At 44.8% G+C, this 21,016-nt stretch overlaps 1 non-coding gene across 1 annotated transcript; it reads left to right on the forward strand.

Annotated features, from left to right (window-relative positions):
* Positions 1-7,766: 7,766 nt before the first annotated feature.
* Positions 7,767-7,851, forward strand: LOC130294720 (small nucleolar RNA SNORD36). Its single transcript, XR_008848595.1, has one exon. It is a non-coding gene; the product is annotated as a small nucleolar RNA SNORD36 (small nucleolar RNA).
* Positions 7,852-21,016: the final 13,165 nt, after the last annotated feature.

Raw genomic sequence — 21,016 nt, forward strand, 5'->3', positions numbered from 1 at the left:
GTTCCCCTGGTATGGCCCACGTCATCACCCCACTGACACAGAGGATCCACCACCAGTATCCTCACAGTATCCGGATCCTGACAATGTTTGATTTTATGCGAGGAAACACAGAGGTTTTCAAAGTTGGTGAGTGGACAATGAAGTGATAGCTTCCTTTTGTTAGACAGGTAAAAGTGACTGAGTTGTGCATATTGAAAGAGTAAGTGGGTAGTCACCTTGGTCTCCTTTAAGAGATCAGGTAGGCTCTTCAACAATGTCTGAGATATTAATTTGGAAAAACAAGTGTCATCTCCTCTTTGGAAGGTGAGGAAGGGGCTCGTAGATAAGGTCAGGGGAAAAGCCGGGTTGTCAAATAATGGGGTAAGGGGGCCGTCTGGAGAGAAGAGCGAAAGACGACTAAGATAAGAATTGCGAGTGCGAACGATTGAGTTAAGGACAGCCGGGAGACTGGCCACATCTTTAGTGGAAGAGATGTATTGCGGGAGCCAAAGTAAGAATTTGGGGTTTTGATTCAATATAGTACCCTCAAATTTTACCCATTGTTTGTCTGTATAATGGTGAAAGCAATCTAGTACGCGGGAGAGGACTGTAGCCAGGTAATATGAGAGGGGGTCAGGCATCGCCAAACCCCCCTCTCTTTTCCTTCTAATCAATATGGTGCGGGCCAGTGTTGACGGTTTGTGCATCCAGACAAATCCAGAGCTGAGAGCAGAGAGTTCCTTGAAATAGGATCTCGGTATTAGGCAGGGAATACAGGAGAAAAGATATAAGAGACGATGTAGCATATTCATTTTCAGGATATTTACCCTCCCCAGCCAAGAAAAGTCTCTCCGCTCCCATCTAGACAAGTCGGATTTGAGAGAGTGTAAGAGTGGTGGGAAGTTGATGCAAAAGGTTTCTGACGGGTCAGTGGGAACATGGACACCTAAATATTTAATTGATTTAGCCTGCCATCGGAAGGGATAACATTTCTGTAACTGTTGTAGGGTGTGAGCAGGGAGTGTGATGTTTAAAGCTTCACATTTGGAAGTATTGAGTTTGTAATTGCTATAGTTAGAGAACTGGCGTATTGTGGACAATAGGGAAGGTAAGGTAGTTAAAGGGGAGGAAAGAAATAACAGCAGATCGATCATCGGCGAAGGCCGAACATTTGTAATGGCCCGGGGGGGGACATTCAGACCCTTAATGACCTCATTATTGCGAATGGCAACCAGAAGATGTTCCATACATAGGACATATAATAAAGGGGATAATGGGCATCCCTGTCGGGTGCCATTACAAATATTGAATGGGGTCGACAATTGGCCATTTATTCTTATCTGAGCCTGTGGGTGGAAATATAATGCCTGTATACGGGCCAGCATACAGGAACCTATACCAATTTGAGCCAGCAACGAGATTTGTAAATTATTTCTATTAAAAAAATCTTAATCCTTCCAATAGCTATTAGCTTCTGAAGTTGAATTGTTGTTTTCTGTCTAACTGCTCTCTGATGACTCATGTCCCGGGAGCTGTGCAGTTCCTATGGGGATATTCTCCCATCATGCACAGCTCCCGGGACGTAACATCATCATTGAGCAGTTAGACAGAAAACTTCAGAAGCTAACAACTATTGGAAGGATTAAGATTTTTTAATTGAAGTAATTTACAAATCTGTTTAACTTTCCGGAGCCAGTTGAGATTATATATATATATATATATATATATATATATATATATATATATATATATATATATATATATATATATATATATATAAAAAAGGTTTTGCCTGGAATACCCCTTTAAGGACCAGCCACATTTTGGCCTTAAGGACCAACCCAATTTTATTTTTGCATTTTGTTTTTACTTCTTGCCTTCTTAAAATCATACCTCTTATATTTCCATCCAGAGACCCATATGAGGGCTTGTAATGGCATCACTTATTTTACAGTAAAATGTACAGCGTAACCAAAAAAATATTATTTATGTGAAAAATTGAAAATAAAACCTCAATTTAACACATTTTGGAAGGTTTTGTTTTCACACTGTACACTTTACAGCACAAATTACATGTTTTCTTTATTCTGTGGGTCAATACAACTAACATGATACCCATGTTATGTCTTTTTATAATTGTACCACTTAAAAAAAAAATCTCTAAACTATTTTTAACAAAATTTGTATGTTTTCTCATTTTTTTCCAAATACAGAGCGGTATTGAGGGCTCATTTTTTGCACCGTGATCTGTAGTTCCACTTTTGCTTATATTTTACTTTTTATTTAAAAAAAAATTACATTTTTTTGGGAATAAAATGTGGCTGGCAAAAAAGCAGTAATTTTGGACTTTTTAATCTTTTTTTATGTAAACACCATTCACCGAACAAGATAATTAACAATATATTTTGATAGCTCAGACTTTTATGGATGCGGGGATACCAAATATGTTTATTAATACCGTATTTATTGGGGTATACCACGCACCGGCCTATAACACGCACCCTCATTTTACCAAGGATATTTGGGAAAAAAAAGTTTTTTACCCAGATATCCTTGGTAAAATGAGGGTGCGTGTGTGTGCATGTGTATACCCCGATACACTGTTTCTGACCCCGCAGAGGCCCCCAGGAAAGGCAGGCGGAGAGAGGCCGTTGCTGCCGGCATCTCTCCCCCTGGCTATCGGCGCCGCTGCTCCATTGCCTCCCCCATCCCCGGTTTTATAATTACCTGTTGCCGGGGTCAGGTCCCCGCTGCTTCTGGCTCTGGTGTGGCGTCTCCTTCGTCGTTGCTATGCGCTGCGAGGCACAGTGACGAGTGACATCTTCAATGCAACGTCACTCGTCATTGCGCAGCTCAACGCATTGCAACGACGCAGGAGACGCGACACCGGAGCCAGAAGCAGCGCAAATCCGACCCAGGCAACAGATAATTATAAAACTGGGAATGGGGTGGCAATGGGGCAGCGGCGCCGATAGCCAGGGGGAGAGAAGCGGAGGCAGCAGGGCTCTAGACCCCTGGGAAGGCAGGGGGAGAGAAGCGGGCAGCGATGGCCTCTCTCCCCCTGCCTTTCCTGGGGGCTTCTGCGGGGTCGGAAAAACCGGGGGATGGGGGAGGCAATGGGGCAGAGGCGCAGGCAGTCTCTGGACCCCAGGATAGGCAGGGGCAGAGAATCGGGCAGCGACAGCAGTTCTCTGGACCTGCAAAAGACGCTGCAGTGCATTGATTTAAAGTGCCTGCTTTAAATCATTGAACTACAGCAGCTTATCGGCGTATAAAATGCAGATAGACTTTAGGCTAAAAATTTAAGCCTAAAAAATGCGTGTTATACGATGATAAATACTGACGACAATACATTTTGGGGAGTAAAATAGGAAAAATGGATGATTTACATTTTTATCTGGGGAGAGGATTTTTCAAAATTTGTTTTCCTTTTTTTTTTTTTTTACACTTTAACAGTCCCCATAGGGACTATTTATAGCAATCACTTGATTGCTAATACGGTTCAGTGCTATGCATAGGGCATAGCACTGATCAGTGTTATTGGTTATCTTCTGCTCTGGTCTGCTTGATCTCAGACCAGAGCAGAAGACCCCTGGAGACAGCCGGAGGCAGATGAGGGGACTGCAGATGCTGTGATCTGAATTGATCACGGCATCTAAGGGGTTAATGGCAGAAATCCACGCGATCATGGATGTCCGCCATTACCAGTGGGTCCCTGGCTGCTGATAGCAGTCCGGTTCTCGCGGTCAAATGCACGTTATGGTGTGTTAATTACCAATGCACCATGATGTACATTTATGTCCATTGTCATAAAGGGGTTAAAGGGCAGCAGGGGAAGTACTTTTACCCTTTCTTGTGGCAAGACTTAGGGGGGTATTTACAAAATGGTTGTGGTATGTTTTTTTTACTCCTTTTTTTTATGGGTGGCTTTTTAACTCACTGCACCAAATTTACAAAAAGGCACAAGTCGGGCTATAAATTTGGTGCAATTTCAAAACCATTTCAATAACAAGGTGGTCTGCTTATATTAATTTCAACTCATTTTTGTAATGTGTGTTTTCTATGCCACTCTTTTATGGAGGTGATTTGTGCCTTTTTAAAGGGTTTGTGCCAAATTTTGCACCTTTCAACCTGTTAAGGACCATGGACGTACGTGTACGTCCTAGCTCCCTGGTACTTAAGGACCAAGGACGTACATCATGGAGAATTTCGGTCCCTGACGCGCGCCGGGCAGGGACCAGACCGGGGTGACTGCTGATATTGATCAGGAGGCACCCCGCGCAAATGCCCACACAACTACAACTCCCACTTACTGTAAGGGCATGCTGGGATTTGTAGTCATGTGGCACAGGTGACAAGCACTCCGCTTTCCCCCCCCCAGCCGGCTAAATTGAATATGAAAATACGGCATTGTAATTTCATATTGCCCTCCGAGACCGCTCGGCCAATCACAACTTCAGGCTGGGAATAGAAAATTACAATGCTATAGTATTATATTCAAGGTTCCGGGCCACCTTGCCCTGCTCCCCACCGCCCGCCGGCTACATCTATAACCCGCTGCACCCCGCATACACCCACCACCTGCAAAATGTCACCACCACATGCCCCCCTCCCCTCATATCCCACCCGCGCAACACACAACTACAACTCCCATCATGTCCTTGCTGTAAGGCATGCTTGTAGTTGTAGTCATGCAGCGCAGGCAGGTGGGAGATGTGCGAGTAGGTGACAAGCTTCCCTGTGGGAGATAAGCGGGCTTCCCTGGCTGTTGCTAAACTACAACTCCCATGATGGGAGTTGTAGTTTAAGAACAGGGTGCCTCCAGCTGTTGCTAAACTGGAGGCTCACTGTTGCTAAATTACAACTCCAATCAAGGGATGGGGGTTGTTTAGCAACTGCTGGAGGCACCCATGAATGTATTAACATATTTTCCATGTTTTTTTCTTCTCATTTCAGATCCGTGTATGTAGTGGACTTCTTCGGATTCAGTGGATTACGTCGATGACCAGTTTTTTTTTTTCCGTTTATTATTAATAAAATGGTTAACTTGTGGGCTTGTGGGGGAGGTTTTTTTTTTTTATATATATTTTTTTTTTTAAACGTGTGTTTTTTTTTTTAGTTTTCTTAGCAGGATTAGTAGTGAAATCTGTCTAATAGATGGAATCCATTACTAAGCCGGGGCTTAGCGTTAACCACAAACCAAAAACAGTTAGCGCTGACCCCAATTATTACCCTGGTGCCCACCGCCACAGGGGTGCCAGGAAGAGCCTGTACTAATGGGCCCGGAGCATCAAAAATGGCGCTCCTGGGCCTAGTTGGTAACAGGCTGGAGTTATTTAGGCTGGGGAGGGCCAGTAACAATGGTCCTAACCCACCCTGGTAACGTAAGGCTGTTGCTGCTTGGTTGGTATTGTGGTGAGAATGAAAATATTGGGAACCCTATGTGTTATTTTTTATTATTATTATTATTTATGCAAAAAAATGTGTGTCGTTCCCCGTATTTTCATTCACAGCACGATACCAATCAAGAAGCAACAGCCTGACGTTACCATGGTGGGCGAGGGCCATTGTAACTGCTCTTCCCCAGCCTAAATAATGCCAGCCTGTTACCGCCTATGCGCAGAAGCATCATTTTTTACACTCCAGGCCTGTTGGTACCGGCTTTTCCTGGCACCCCTCTGGCGTTCGGTACCAGGGTAATAATTGGGGGTTAGCACTAGCTGTTTTTGGGGCTAACACTAACTCTGTCTATTAGACAGCTTCCATTACTAAGCCTGTTAAGAAAACTAAAAAAATAAAATAAAAAACCACATGTTTAAAAAAAATGTATCCCAATAAACACTCCGCCACAAGCCCTCGTTAACCATTTTATTTATATAAAAAAAAAAATGCTGGTCACCGTAGTCCGAAGTAGTCCTTTGCATACACGGAACTGAAATGAGAAAAAAAAAATGCAAAAAAATGGGTTAGTACATTTAGGGGAAAAAAGTGGTTAAAAATTAAATAAATACATATATTTTTGTCACAAATGTGGCTTTAGAGCAGAAAAGTCACAGAGGAGAAGAGGTGTTGTTACAAAGGGGTGTTCTGATGTCATTTCTTGGTTTTTGCTTATGTGTGCTAAGAAAGTGTTGTTGCTTTTTTTATCAACCCCCCCTGTGATAATATGATAAATGTGTCACACATAAGAAACACTTACACCATGGAAAACAGTGTACAGCTTGATGAATTCCCTCAAGTGTGTGTGTGTGTGTGTGTGTGTGTGTGTGTATGTTCCAGCATCACTTCCAATCGGCTAAAGATATTAACATGAAACTTGGCACTCATGTTACTTATATGTCAACAACAAACATAGGGTAGGTGATTTAACCCTTACTCACCCCCTTTTGCCATGGTCAGGGTTTTTGTTTAACCCGATAACGACCATGGACGAGTATAGAAGTCCAGGTTGGCGGGCGTTCCCGCACCTGGACATCTATACTCGTCCATTCTTCTCATGGGTGCTGCCCAGTGCACCCACGAGATCACGGCAGTGACTCGGCTGTATCACACAGCCGGGACCCTGCTGCACTGCCAGGACCGAAGTAAACTTCGGTCCCGGCAGTTTTAACCCTTACAGCCGCGGTCGGAAGTGACCGCGGGCTGTAAGTGTTATGACAGAGGGAGGGAGCTCCCTCTGTCACTCCTGCAGCACACCGCATCGCGATCGCGGGGTGCTGTGTGTGTCCGCGGCTGGCTGGGACCTGCCACACTGCCGGGAGTGAAGTTCACTTCACTCCCGGCAGTTTAACCCTTACAGCCGCGGTCAGAAGTGACTGCGCACTGTAAGGAGTTCTGACAGAGGGAGGGGGCTCCCTCTGTCTCCTCTGCAGTACCCCGCAGCGCGATCGCGGGGTGCTGCTGCATACCTGGGCAGCCGGGGGTCCTACAAAGACCCCCAGGTCTGCCCTGGGTATTGCCTGGGTATTGCCAGAGGCACGTCCTAATATGCTGCCTGCTAGTGAAAACTGGCAGGCAGCATATAACTGCAATGCTTTGGAATACTAAGTATTCCAAAGCATTAAAAAGTGTAAAAATAAATAAATAAATAAAATAAAAGTGTAAAAATAAATAAAAATGTAATAAAAGTGTAAAAAAAAAAAACATTTTTATAAATAAATTAAAAAAAAATTTTATATATATATATATATATATATATATATATATATATTAAAAATACATTTATTAAATGAATCTAATTTAAAAAAATGCATAATGTGTAGGATTGCATTGGCGGACATCCGCAGCATGTAATATGTTGCGGATGTCCACCATGTGATCCTACACATTATGCAGCAGTCACGGTAATGAGCTCCCTGCTGCGGCTGGGTAGCTGTGTGTGTCCACTCATAGCGGCAGATTTCCAGCCAGCAGTCATGAGCGGACACACTGAGCTACCCAGCCGCAGCAGTGATGGATATATTCGCCATGAGCGGGTGCTTATTCCCACAACATGGCGGATATATCCATCAGGAGCCTTAACTGTCACAGACAGAGGCGTTATACTGCCAGCTGACCAAGGACTAATCAGAGTGGTCCCTGGTGCAGCCAATAACTTGTAGGAGTGAGGTATATAAATGGGGTCACTTGTGGGGGTGGGGGTACTGTTCTGCCCTGAAAGCCAAATGGCGCTCCTCTCCTTCTGAGTCCTACCACGCGGCCAAGGAACCATATATGGCCAAAGCGGGGGTATTTCCGAACATGGGACAAGCAGCTAAATAAAATATAGGGTGCATTTCTTTCAATATCAGAAGTGATGTACAAAAAATATGCCCCCCAAATAATGCATTTGTGAAAAATTGCAAATTTCGAACTTTTTAACACTGACTTTGTAATAATTCCTGCCAAAAAACTATGGTGTTAAAATACTCACTGTACCCCCTAGTGAATACCTTAAGGGGTCTAGTTTTTAAAATGGGGTCATTTGGGGGGGTGTTCCTATGTTCTACTACCTTTTAATTTCTGCAAACCTTGCATAGCACACAAAAAAAAGATGTACTTTTCAAATTTTCAAAATTTTCAAAATTTCAAGTTAAATTGTTAGGCTTCTAACTAATTTAAAATGTTAATTAAAAACAAAAAAAATGACGTCAAAATAAAGTAGACATCTGAAAGTATAAGTTTCATAAACTATTTGGTCAGTATGTATAAATATATGCACCCTATTAGTGTTAAAATAGCAAAAATCGTAATTTTTTGTAAAAATTTCATGATTTTTTGCATTATAAAAAAAAACTACAAATGATATCAGCTTACTTTTACTATGTACATGAAGGACAACTTGTGACAAAAAAACAATGTCAGAATTATCGTGATTGGCAAAACGTTACCAGAGTTATTCTCTAATTAAGACAGACATCCCCGATTTGAAAAAACAGGCCTGGTCTTTCAGGGGAGTACAGGTTTATTTGTATTGGTCCTTAAGGGGTTAAAGTCCCATACAAGCCTATGGGGAATATATGTTACTGCATAATTTCCAAACAGCTGGAGATATTGCAATAATACATGTTACATGTTACTTATATGTCCACAAAAAATATAGGATAGTTAATTTAACCCTAACCTACCCCCATTTGCGTCGTTCGAGGTTTTTGTTTAAAATCCAATGCAATTCTATGGGAAATGTATGTTTCAGCATAACTTTTGTACAACTGGAGATATTTCGCTAATACTGTACTTGGTCACATGTTACTTATATGTCAATATATATATATATATATATATATATATATATATATATATATATATATATATATATATATATATATATATATAGTTAAATTAACCCTAACCTACCCCTGAAGGATGGGGTTTTTGTTTCAAGTCCAATACAAGTATATGGGACTTCTGGTACCTTACTCAACAAGCACCGCTCTACATCTCCTGGTGAATGAGTCAGTCCCGCTGGCAAGCCGCACCTTCCCCGCATTCCATGCCCCATTTTGAAAAGACACACCCCTTTTATTTTCAGTTTACAATATCTTCATCACAACTCAGCTCCCCCTGAGGACAGGATATGAGGATTAGAAACCAGGATTAGATATGAGAACAATATATTGGGATGGGAAATGAGGTGGGATATGGGGACTGGATATGAGGTTGGGTTATGAGGTCTGATATGGGGATGGGATATGTGCATGGGATATGGGGACGGTATATGAGGAGGGGATTTGAGGAGGGGATTTGAGGAGGGGATTTGAGGAGGGGATTTGAGGAGGGGATTTGAGGAGGGCATATGAGGTGGGGATATGAGGTGGGGATATGAGGTGGGGATATGAGGTGGGGATATGAGGTGGGGATATGAGGTGGGGATATGAGGTGGGGATATGAGGTGGGGATATGAGGTGGGGATATGAGGTGGGGATATGAGGTGGGGATATGAGGTGGGGATATGAGGTGGGGATATGAGGTGGGGATATGAGGTGGGGATATGGGGACAGAGTATGAAGTCGGGATATAAGGATGGGACATGGGGATGGGACAGGAGGACAGGATATGAGGATGGGCTATGAGAACAAAGTATGAGGACAGGATATGAGGACAGGATATGAGGACGGGATATGAGGTCGGAATAAGAGGAGGGGATATGGGGTCAGGATTTGAGGACTGCATATGACAACATTTGCTTTTCCGCCCCCACAAGGATTGGGTAGGAAAAACCGGGCAGCACCGGGTACTCAGATAGTTATACAATAATATGTTATATTTTATTGATATGAAGGTCTAGTTATATAAAAAAAAATATGTCTAGAAATAAACCCCTGGTTTTTCTGCCCCACAAAATTTATTTTTATTACTCTTTTGTTTGTTTTATTCCATTATTTCATATTTGTATATACTGTATTATGTAATATTTGAATTTTACAATTACATGGGGATTTGTTCCTGAATAAAATAGTACAAATTATTGCACTACTAAATAAGTTTAAAGAAGTGTTCCCCATCTGCAGATGTACTATAAATATCTAACAGATACAAGAGTTATGACTTTTGTAGTCATAAATGAGTTCTGCAGCCATAAACAACTTTTATCCTGTCTGCAGGATAGGATATTCGGTAAGTGTCTGATCGCAGGGGGGTCCAGGCGCTGGGACCCCCCGCGATCTCCTGTACGGGGACCAGGCACTGCTGCGACACTACAAGGCTAATGCTCGTGTCGTCGACCCCACTAAGAGGTCGGCAGACACGCTCCCTCCATTCAGCTCTATGGGAGAGTAGTGGATGCACGAACGCTGCATCTCCATCTCTCCCATAGAGATACATGGAGGGAGCGTGTCGTCCTCCTACATGAGGAGAGCCGCGGCAGATCCGGGGACCCATACAGGAGATCGCAGGGGCTCCCAGAATTTGTTCGGACTCCCCGCGATCAGAGACTTAAACCCTATCCTCTATCTCCTATTATTCATATACAGTATTTAACTATTTTCTGTGCATTACATACTGCACCTGTATATGCATTTATTAATATTTTCATCTATTTAAAGGGGTATTCCCAAGACACAAAGTTATCCTCTATCCAAAGGCTAAGAGATAGCAAGTGAATTAAACAATAGTGCAATTATAATGGGAGGAATGAGGAACATATGTCAATTTGGCCCCATTTTAGCTTAGGATGAGAAAGTGGGAACACTTATTGACATCAGGGTAGCCCAGAATACTTTGCAGCTAGCATCAAGATCACAAGACTGCCGGATAGCCAATCATTGTGTGCATACAGTTCCCAGGCCAATCAGGAGACAGCATATGGGAGAGTCTAAAAGGACTGATAAAACCCTATACATAGCATTGGAGAGACAAGCTGAGCACAAAACAACTCATTGTGGCACTACAGAGCCCAGCCATGGATATATATTTTTCACTGCAACACAAATCAAACCAACATTGTACAGCACAAAGCATTGTGCAATGGGCTGACATGCAGTCTGTGTTTAGTGATTCCACAATACAGATCCCAGCAGTATTACTAAACCACCAAGCCCGGCCATTGAAATATTTCACATAACAACGCAAAGCAAAGCACTGTAAATTCAGTTGTGCCTTGGGCTGACTTACAGTACTGTTCAATAGGTCTGCACCAAAGATCCCAGCTGTGGGGCTGCACTACCAAGCCCAGCCATAGAAAGATTTCACAGTACAACACATTGTGCAGTGGGCTGACTTGCAGTACTATGTATAGAAAATTTGCACTACAGATTCCAGCAGTGTGACTGCACTGTAGAGTCCAGCCAGAGAAATATTTCACACTCGATTTTGCAGTGGGCTAATGGTTATTTTTCCTGGATTTTCTGGGTTTAACAAAAAAAATAAAAATAAAAAATAAAAAAATAAAAGAAAGCATTCCTATCTCGGTTTAGCAAATAACAGCATATCTAGCTGTAAGAGTGAAATTTGACTGGACCTTTGTGCATCGCTTAGCCTGAATTTTGTGAGTTCAGCAAAACATACAGCATTTTTATCTGTGAGTGTAAAACTTGACTGGCAGTTTCTCTGCCATTTGACCAATTGGTGAGTGTCAAATCACCCCAAAAACAATAACAAAACAGTTTCTGGTAAAGAAATGGTTGGACAAGGACAGGGTAAAGAAAAGAGCACCCTTTAATGATGATGATTATTATTAAAATTTTTATATTTTTTTGGATTATTATTTTCTGTAAGTTATAAGTAATTTGTTCTATTGTCTTTTTGTGAACCGCATGTTGTGATTTGGCGTGTGGTTCATAATTGCGGATCCCATACGGCTACTCACAATATGGGTGTTGTGTAACATTCATTCATCATTTTTTCTGGGTCTTGCATGGTTACTGAAAGGGTTAATCTTCTGCCTACAAAAGCCTGCCTTCACTGAAATGGTTAATTTCTACCTATATAAACCTACTGTGCCCTCACCTTGTTATGCCTGAGGAAGCTGCGCAAGCACAGTGAAACGTGTTGCATTCTGGTCAATAAATCCTTTTACCTACTCACCTGTCTGGTCTATCAGTGCTGTGGAGCTTGGAAATAAAATTCCCTTCTTTTCCCATTTTACAAAAATAAAGAATCAAAAATAAATCAACAAATTTGATATTGTCCCATATGGAAATGTCCCAGATATTAAAATATTATGTTAATTATCCCATATAGTTAAGGGTGTAAACATTAAAAAGAAATACCATACCATGCTCTATCCCATGCAGGTGCACGTACAGACCATCTTTCCCATTGCTGGACACCATGTATCCATCTAAGCCCCCTATCGTCCCCTGATGAATTGGGTCTGGAAACTAGGGATGAGTGAATCGAATACCACATTGAAACCCACAAAGAAACCTACACAACACTCTTAGTAAATAAGGGCCACAGAGTCCAAAACACCAGACAGGAAAACGGATGAGCCTGAACACACTCCAGGTACAGAAAGGAATATAGCATAATCCCCTAGAAAAACCTCAGGTAGACACAGAAATAACAATACCCTTTGAGTCCCCATGGACAGGAAAACGGGATCTATCACTAAACAGGAATAATCACAATCCCTAAACCTCCAGTAGACACAGGATCAATCTCTCAGAGTCCCCATGGATATCTAGTTACAACTCAGAAAAACTGATACAACAGGATATAATTATAGAACACAGTTCACACTGAACCCAAAACAGGAACCAAATTATAGAACACTTCACACTGAACACAAGACACGAAACACAATCCCTCAGAACACCTCCAGTAGACACGGAGTCCCCATGAATAGGTATCGGGGATACCTAGTTACAGAAAAACTGAAAACGGATGCGAGAGCAAACACAGTGTGAACGGACACATAGCAGAAAGAATATACAAATCCTAAAACCGACTATACAAACACAGATTAAAATCTACTAAGAGCTTGGTAACTAACCATGGGTAACAGCCCAGAATATGTATCAAAGATAAATGCAAGGTGCATGCTAAAACAAAGATAGTAGATTAAAAACTCAAACAATGAGTGTTTCACCCAAAGCTCCACACAGCATGTACAGCGTGTGTATGAGCAGCAAGTCATTAGGAAGTCCATGTGTAGCAATCAGGATCTCAAGTCAAGATGTCAATCACCAGCCCAGTAGCTGGGCTGAGCTGCTCTTATGTAGACACACCCTAAGAGCAATTGGACAGAAAGCCAAAAGGTTTTAACTCTTCCCTGACCAGGGATTATAAAACAGTTCACACACAAGCAAATCAATAGCTGTGTGTGAACACAGGCCAATACAGACATGACACATACATCTTAGTGGTGTACTATTTTGTTCCTGTTAAAGTCTTAAGGGCCTAGATACTGTGAAAGGCCAGACAAAAGTACACACCTGCTGGTGTTGTAGACAAATACTGTTTTAAGCATAATGTAGCACATTGTCCTCCCTTCATTAGTGCATAAAACATACGTACATCTAAGTGATATACCATTTTGTTCCTGTTAAAGTCTTAAGGGCCTAGGTACTGTGAAAGGCCAGGGAAATGTACCCACCTGCTGGTGTTGTAGACAAATACTGTTTTAACCCCTTAAGGACACTCCAAATGAAATAATTTACAAGAATACAGAGACACAGGCAGTGACACACTATATTCTTGTATATTATTTCATTTGGAGTACAATGTATCTGTTCTCCATATTGCTATTCTGATACTTGTAACATGTGAAGTTGATTTCTAGTCCCTGATGAAGTGGTGGGAACAAAGTTATTTACCAGTTCCACCCATGGAAACGCGTTGGGACAAGGGACTTGAAAATAATATATTTAAAATGCAGTTATTTTGTTCTTATAGTATCAGTTATGATATAGTGGCATGTTGACAAGTACTGTTTGTTACAGCCCTTATCGTGACACAAGGCTGACATATGAGCGCCATACGCTAACCAACTAGCTCTCTAGCTTTGATTTGCTTGGAAATTTTTTTTTCTTTATTTTGTTTGGTTGCACTATTTGAGCACTATCATTTGATAAAGATAATATTTTTAAGCGATTAACTATTAAAAGTTACATTTTATTAAGGCACCTCAATCCTATATAGGGACAACTTTTTTCTACTTTCTACTTTCTTGCCGTGAGGTATTATCTAATTAGGGTTCATGTATAGCCTTTTATTTTATACATTCTATCTACTGTAAGGGGTCAAAAGAGGACATTTTTAAACGAATACATTTTCCTGCATATAGTTATGATTTTTTACAGAAGTACGGCAAAATGAAACCTATATAAGTAGGGTACCATTTTAACCGTGTGGACCTACAGAATAATGATAAGGTGTCATTTTTACCGAAATATGCACTGCATAGAAACGGAAGCCCCCAAAAGTTACAAAATTTCATTTTTTCTTCGATTTTGTCGCACAATGATAAGTCGCACAAAATAAGCCATAATATGGATTTTTGGGTGGAAAATTGAAAGGGTTATGATTTTTAAAAGGTACGGAGGAAAAAACGAAAATGCAAAAACTGAAAAACCCTGCGTCCTTAAGGGGGTAAAGTCTTAAAGGGGTACTCCGGTGGAAAACTTTTTTTTTTAAAATGAACTGGGGCCAGAAAGTTAAACAGATTTGTAAATTACTTCTATTAAAAAGTCTTAATCCTTACAGCACTTTTTAGCAGCTGTTTGCTACAGAGGAAAATCTTTATTTTTTTAATTTATTTTTTGTGTTGTCCACAGTGCTCTCTGCTGACACCTGATGCCCAGAGCAGGAGAAAATCCCCATAGAAAACCTATGCTACTCTGGACAGATCCTGACACGGACAGAGGTGTCAACAGCGAGCACTGTGGACAACACAAAAAAGAAATTCAAAAAGTAAAGAATTTCCTCTGTAGCATACAGCTGCTAAAAAGTACTAAAAGGATTAAGATTGTTTAATAGAAGTAATTTAGAAATCTGTTTAACTTTCTGGCACCAGTTCATTTAAAAGTTTTCCACTTTAAGGGCCTAGATACTGTGAAAGGCCAGTCAAAAGTACACACCTGCTGGTGTTGTAGGCAATTACTGTTTTAAGCATACTGGAGCGCATTGTCCGCCCCTCATAAGTGCATACAACATGCCTACATCTAAGTGGTGTACTATTTTGTACCTGATAGTCTGTCAAGGGTCTAGATACTGTGAAAGTCCAGGCAAAAGTAATCACCGGCTGGTGTTTTACTCAAATCCTTTTTAAAACATACTGTAGCACATTTTACTGCCCTCATAAGTGCATACCACATACCTACATCTGGTGTACTATTTTGTACCTGTTAATCTCTCAAGGTCCTAGTTACTGTAAAAGGCCAGCCAAAACTATACACCTGCTGCTGTTCTAGACAAATACTGTTTTAAGCGTAGTGAAGCATCATGTACTCCCCTCATATACGCACTAAGTATGTCAGACAGAGAAGTGCCAGGACGTGCACAGAGCAGTGACAAAGGCCTAAATTCTTCTGGTGCAGACACAACCTTCAGTTGGCATGGCCCGGGAGCAGTCCCTGTGCTCCCATTGCCTCTGTCCTATGCTGTTCCCTCCCCTAAAGAAGTTTCTTATGCTGTGGGTTCAGCTCCACTATTCAGTTGTCACGATGCCGGCTGGCAGGAGGTGGATCCTCTGTGCCAGAGAGGGATTGGCGTGGACCGTGCTAGTGGACCGGTTCTAAGTCACTACTGGTGTTCACCAGAGCCCGCCGCAAAGCGGGATGGTCTTGCTGCGGCGGTAGTGACCAGGTCGTATCCACTAGCAACGGCTCAACCTCTCTGACTGCTGAAGATAGGCGCGGTACAAGGGAGTAGACAGAAGCAAGGTCGGACGTAGCAGAAGGTCGGGGCAGGCAGCAAGAATCGTAGTCAATAAGGCAATAGCAGGAGGTCAAGTACACAGTATGGACAAACACAGTAACGCTTTCACTAGGCTCTAAGGCAACAAGATCCGGCAGGGGAGTGCAGGGGCAGTGATCAGATATAGTCTGGGAGCAGGTGGGAGCCAATTAAGCTAATTGGGCCAGGCACCAATCATTGGTGCACTGGCCCTTTAAGTCTCAGGGAGCTGGCGCGCGCGCGCCCTAGAGAGCGGAGCCGCGCGCGCCAGCACATGACAGCAGGGGACCGGGACGGGTAAGTGACCTGGGATGCGATTCGCGAGCGGGCGCGTCCCGCTGTGCGAATCGCATCCCCGACGGCCATGACAGTGCAGCGCTCCCGGTCAGCGGGACCGACCGGGGCGCTGCGGAGAGAGAGACACCGTAAGCGCTCCGGGGAGGAGCGGGGACCCGGAGCGCTAGGCGTAACATCAGTGAAGACGGTCTAATAGAGGATAGTCAGCAGCTACTGCCAAGCCAAGAAGTGGAGGAGACATGCATTGCTTCCTCCGCTTGGTGGGCAAGTAGCGATGAGGAGAGTGACGTGGGAGGTGGTGTTGCGAGCGTTCAGGGTCCTGAAGCAGACAATGTTGAGGAACCTGAGGAGGACATCAGTGACGTGCAGACACAACTCGATGACAATGAAGCTGATCAAACTTGGAAACTGGGTGCAGAAAGGGCTTCATCATCATTAGGAGAAGAGGGTTGCAGGTTGCCCATGAGGTAGCAGCTGAGGCAGCAAGGTGAGGGCATGGTTGACAGTCAGCATGGTGGCAGAAGTGGAAAGTCTGGAGCCAAACATGTCCTGGGGAGACCAACTGCTTTACGGCAGCCTACCTTCCAGGGAGGTAGTGGAACATGGATTCTTGGAGACGGCGGCAGTAGCAGTCAACTAGTGGAGACTGTTGGTGGGAAAATCAGCTACTCGGCGGTGTGGCAGTTTTTCATCAAGCATCTGGAGGAGGTTAACACGCCACCAAAATGCGGACTGGGAGAACCGTGGCTCCGATGTGGTGGTCAAAACTGCTGCATCACCCAGGGGCATGCCGCTCCCTCTTTCAGCAAGCCAAGGCTCTCCAACCTTAGCCTAAGGAGCTGTGTGTCACACCATCCTTCTGTTGCTGGAGATGCTCTGGCTCCTCCTACTTTTAGTCAGTCATTCCACCAGCAATCCATGGGTGAAGCCATGTCCAAGAGACAAGAGTATGCGCCCACTTATCCAATGGTGCAGAAGCTGAATTTTTTTCTGTCCAAGTTGCTGGTGCTGCAGTCCCTCCCTTTTCAAGTGGAGCAGCGCTGATATCTGGAGCTCTAACTATGGTCAGGGGCAAAACATGTCCTATACGGCCCACTGGGTGAATGTGGTTCATGCAAAGCCACAACACCAACGTGGACAGGTCACGCCGCTTCCTCCTCCACGCTCTCAGGCCGTTGGTCCTGTGAAAGTGTGCGACTCTGCCTCCTCATCCTCCACCGTGTCCTCAGCCTCCACTGTCCAGACAAGTCTCAGTACCCCTTCAGCATACCATGTGTGCAGGGCATGGCGGTGTCACGCGGTTCTTGACATGGTTTGCCTTGGCGAACGGAGTCACACAGGGGAGGAACTTCTAAAAGTCATTCATAAAGAAATCGGAGCATGGCTTACTCCATGAAAACTGGAAATGGGAACTATGGTGACTGACAACGAAGAACATCTTCTCTGTGCTGCAACAATTAAGGCTGAGCCATGCGCCCTGCATGGCACATGTATTCAATTTGGTTGTCAAGCGGTCCCTGAAGTGTTCCCCCATTTGCAAGACATCATAACAATGGAAGGAAACTTTGCATGCACTTCAGTCATTCGTACACTGCAAAGCACATTCCCCAGAACGGTATCCCCCAACATAGTTTGATTTGCGACAGTGAAACACGTTGGAATTCCACACTTCATATGTTGGACCGAACAGAACAGAGAAAAGCCATCACCGATTTCTTGATGATCCAAGCAGATAGGGGTACTCCCCTGTGTAACTTAAATGTCAAGCAGTGGCAGCTCATACGTGACACCTGCCATTTGCTCAGGCCCTTTGTTGAAGCCACACTATTAGTCAGTAGCCAGGATTACGGGATAAACAACATAATTCCACTGCTTCATTTCCTACACGTGTTGGAAACATTGGCTGGTCAGGGCACTGGAGACATGGTGACTACATCTCACATCCACATGAAACCTGTGGGGGTTAAACTGGAGGAGGAGGAGCACAGTGGAGCACAGTTTAGGTTTCACGAAATGGGTGGTTTTTCAAGTCATCTGACAGGAAAGGAGGAGCAGGAGCAGCCAGAGGAGCTAGAGGGTTATGAGGAAGGCAAGAAAGAGGACCCTGACACACCATGGCAGTTTGCAGTGGAGATTGAGGCAGGGAGTCCCTCCAAGTCACTTGCACAAATGGCACGATGCATGCTCACTTGCTTGCGTAGTGACCGCCGAATTGTCCCCATTCGGCAGCGAGATGACTCCTGGCTCTCCATCTTATTGGACCCTCGCTACCAGCACAAAATGGTGGCCTTTTTTACATCCACTCAGAGGGAGGACAAACTGACCTACTACAGAGACATACTATGTAGTCAGTTGGCCGATGCCTATCTGCGCAATCGTCCATCCTCCCGCAGGTCTGACTTGGGGGCCCTCTGCACTAACCTTCCACTGCCATGGCTGCTGGGGATGGGTGGGATGGCAGGAGCAGTACCAGCTCCATCAGCAGCAGCCTTTATACAGTCGCTGATGAGTATCTTTCTTCATCTGCATAGTGAAGCAACTCATCAGCAGCAGGTAGATCTAGAGCAGTACCTGAACCAGCAGGTGGTGGCATACCTTGACATTGCCATGCCAACACACCTTGAAGATCCGCTTGACTTCTGGGCAGAGTTTGCCCTGGAATAGCTGTCCTGCCCAGCCAGTAGTGTGCCATCACAGCGCGTGTTTAGTGCGGCGGGGGCGATAGTCACCCAAAGGAGAACTCGTCTGTCCATGAAAAATGTGGAGAGACTGACCTTTGTGAAGAGGAATCAGGCATGGATCAGCCATGATTTCCACCCAATAAAGTCTGATGCATCAGAGTAGATTGACCATGGTGCCACACCAACACTTCATAAATATGGATAGTGCCAAACAGATTTTAGGCGCTACTCCCCAATTACAAACATTCTTCCGCACCAGATGTTTTTTCACCCACCTTCGTCACCGGGTATTGGTATTGCCACCCACCGCACCACTCTATCACCAGGTCCCAGGATTTCTGATGCTGCTGCCACCACCAGGCTGTCTCATTCAGCCACTATGGGGGGCATTTACTAAGGGGTTTAGTCATTTTTTTCTGACTATTTTTGGCGCAAAATTGTCGCAATTGCGCCTACCCTATAAATTGTGCGACTTTCCCTAGCAAGAGCTAGAAAGTCAAATTTTTTTTTCCCGCTTAATTTACGCAAGTTTTCAGTTTTTCCTTGCAGTGGTCAGGAATTTATTAACTGAGACAGTCGCAGTTGCGCAATAAACTGTCGCAACGGCCATAAAAATTGACTAAATTTACTCCAGCTCCAACATGGAGCAGGAAAAGCTGCTGCCGCCCGGGCTCCGACATACTTTCTCCCCGCTACCCTCACTGCGCTACCGGGACACTACAGTGATTTACATCCCCCCCTCTCACCTGCCAGCGCCACACAACTCCCATCTGTCTGCTGTTGCAAGACTACAAGTCCCAGCATGGCCTTACAGTGAGGACACGCTGGGAGTTGTAGTCTTCTAGCAGCGGGAGCTGAGCGGCGCGGGCGGGAGACAAGGGGGGGGGGGTAGCGGGGAGGCCGTATGAGGAGCCCGGGCGGGAGACAAGGGGGGTAGCGGGGAGGCCGTATGAGGAGCCCGGGCGGGAGACAAGGGGGGTAGCGGGGAGCCCGTATGAGGAGCCCGGGCGGCTGCACTGTAATGTCAGCCCGGGCTCCTGCCCTGAGAGCCATAGGCTTTGGCTGTCAGGGCATGCTGGGTGTTGTAGTTTTGCAACAGCTGGAGGGCCACAGTTTGCAGACCACTGGTGTGTGGTCTGTAAACTGTAGTCCTCCAGCTGTTGCAAAACTAAACAGCTGAAGGGGACCGGCGAAGACGTTCACTTACCCTTCCGAGGCTCCAGCGACGATCGCTGACGGAGATCGTCGCGCGGCACTGTCGCGCGGCAGTGTCGCGCGGCAGTGTCGTGCAGCGCTGGATCCTATGGAAGCCGGTAAGTTGCGCAAGCTTCCCAACCAGGGTGCCTCCAAATGTTGCAAGACTACAACTTCCAGCATGCCTGGACACCCTTTGGCTGTCCGGGCATGCTGGGAGTTGTAGTTTTGCAACAGCTGGAGGCACCCTTGCTGGGAAACACTGGCCTAAAACAGTGTTTCCCAACCAGGGTGCCTCCAGATGTTGCAAGACTACAACTCCCAGCATGCCTGGACAGCCATTGGCTGTCCGGGCATGCTGGGAGTTGTAGTTTTGCAACAGCTGGAGGCACCCTTGTTGGGAAACACTGGCCTAAAACAGTGTTTCCCAACCAGGGTGCCTCCAGATGTTGCAGGACTACAACTCCCAGCATGCCTGGACAGCCATTGGCTGTCCGAGCATGCTGGGAGTTGTAGTTTTGCAACAGCTGGAGGCACCCTTGTTGGGAAACACTGGCCTAAAACAGTGTTTCCCAACCAGGGTGCCTCCAGATGTTGCAAGACTACAACTCCCAGCATGCCTGGACAGCCATTGGCTGTCCAGGCATGCTGGGAGTTGTAGTTTTGCAACAGCTGGAGGGCCACAGTTTGCAGACCCCTGGTTTGTGGTCTGTAAACTGTAGTCCTCCAGCTGTTGCAAAACTAAACAGCTGAAGGGGACCGGCGAAGAGGTTCACTTACCCTTCCGAGGCTCCTTCGCTGTCGGAGATCGTCGCGCGGCACTGTTGCGCGGCACTGTCGCGCGGCACTGTCGCGCGGCAGTGTCGTGCAGCGCTGGATCCTACGGAAGCCGGTAAGTTGCGCAGGCTTCCCAACCAGGGTGCCTCCAGTTGTTGCAAGACTACAACTCCCAGCATGCCTGGACAGCCTTTGACTGTCCAGGCATGCTGGGGCTTGTAGTTTTGCAACATCTGGAGGCACCCTGGTTGGGAAACACTGTTTTAGGCCAG

Source organism: Hyla sarda, chromosome 10 (assembly GCF_029499605.1).
Source record: "Hyla sarda isolate aHylSar1 chromosome 10, aHylSar1.hap1, whole genome shotgun sequence".
Lineage (NCBI taxonomy): Eukaryota > Metazoa > Chordata > Amphibia > Anura > Hylidae > Hyla > Hyla sarda.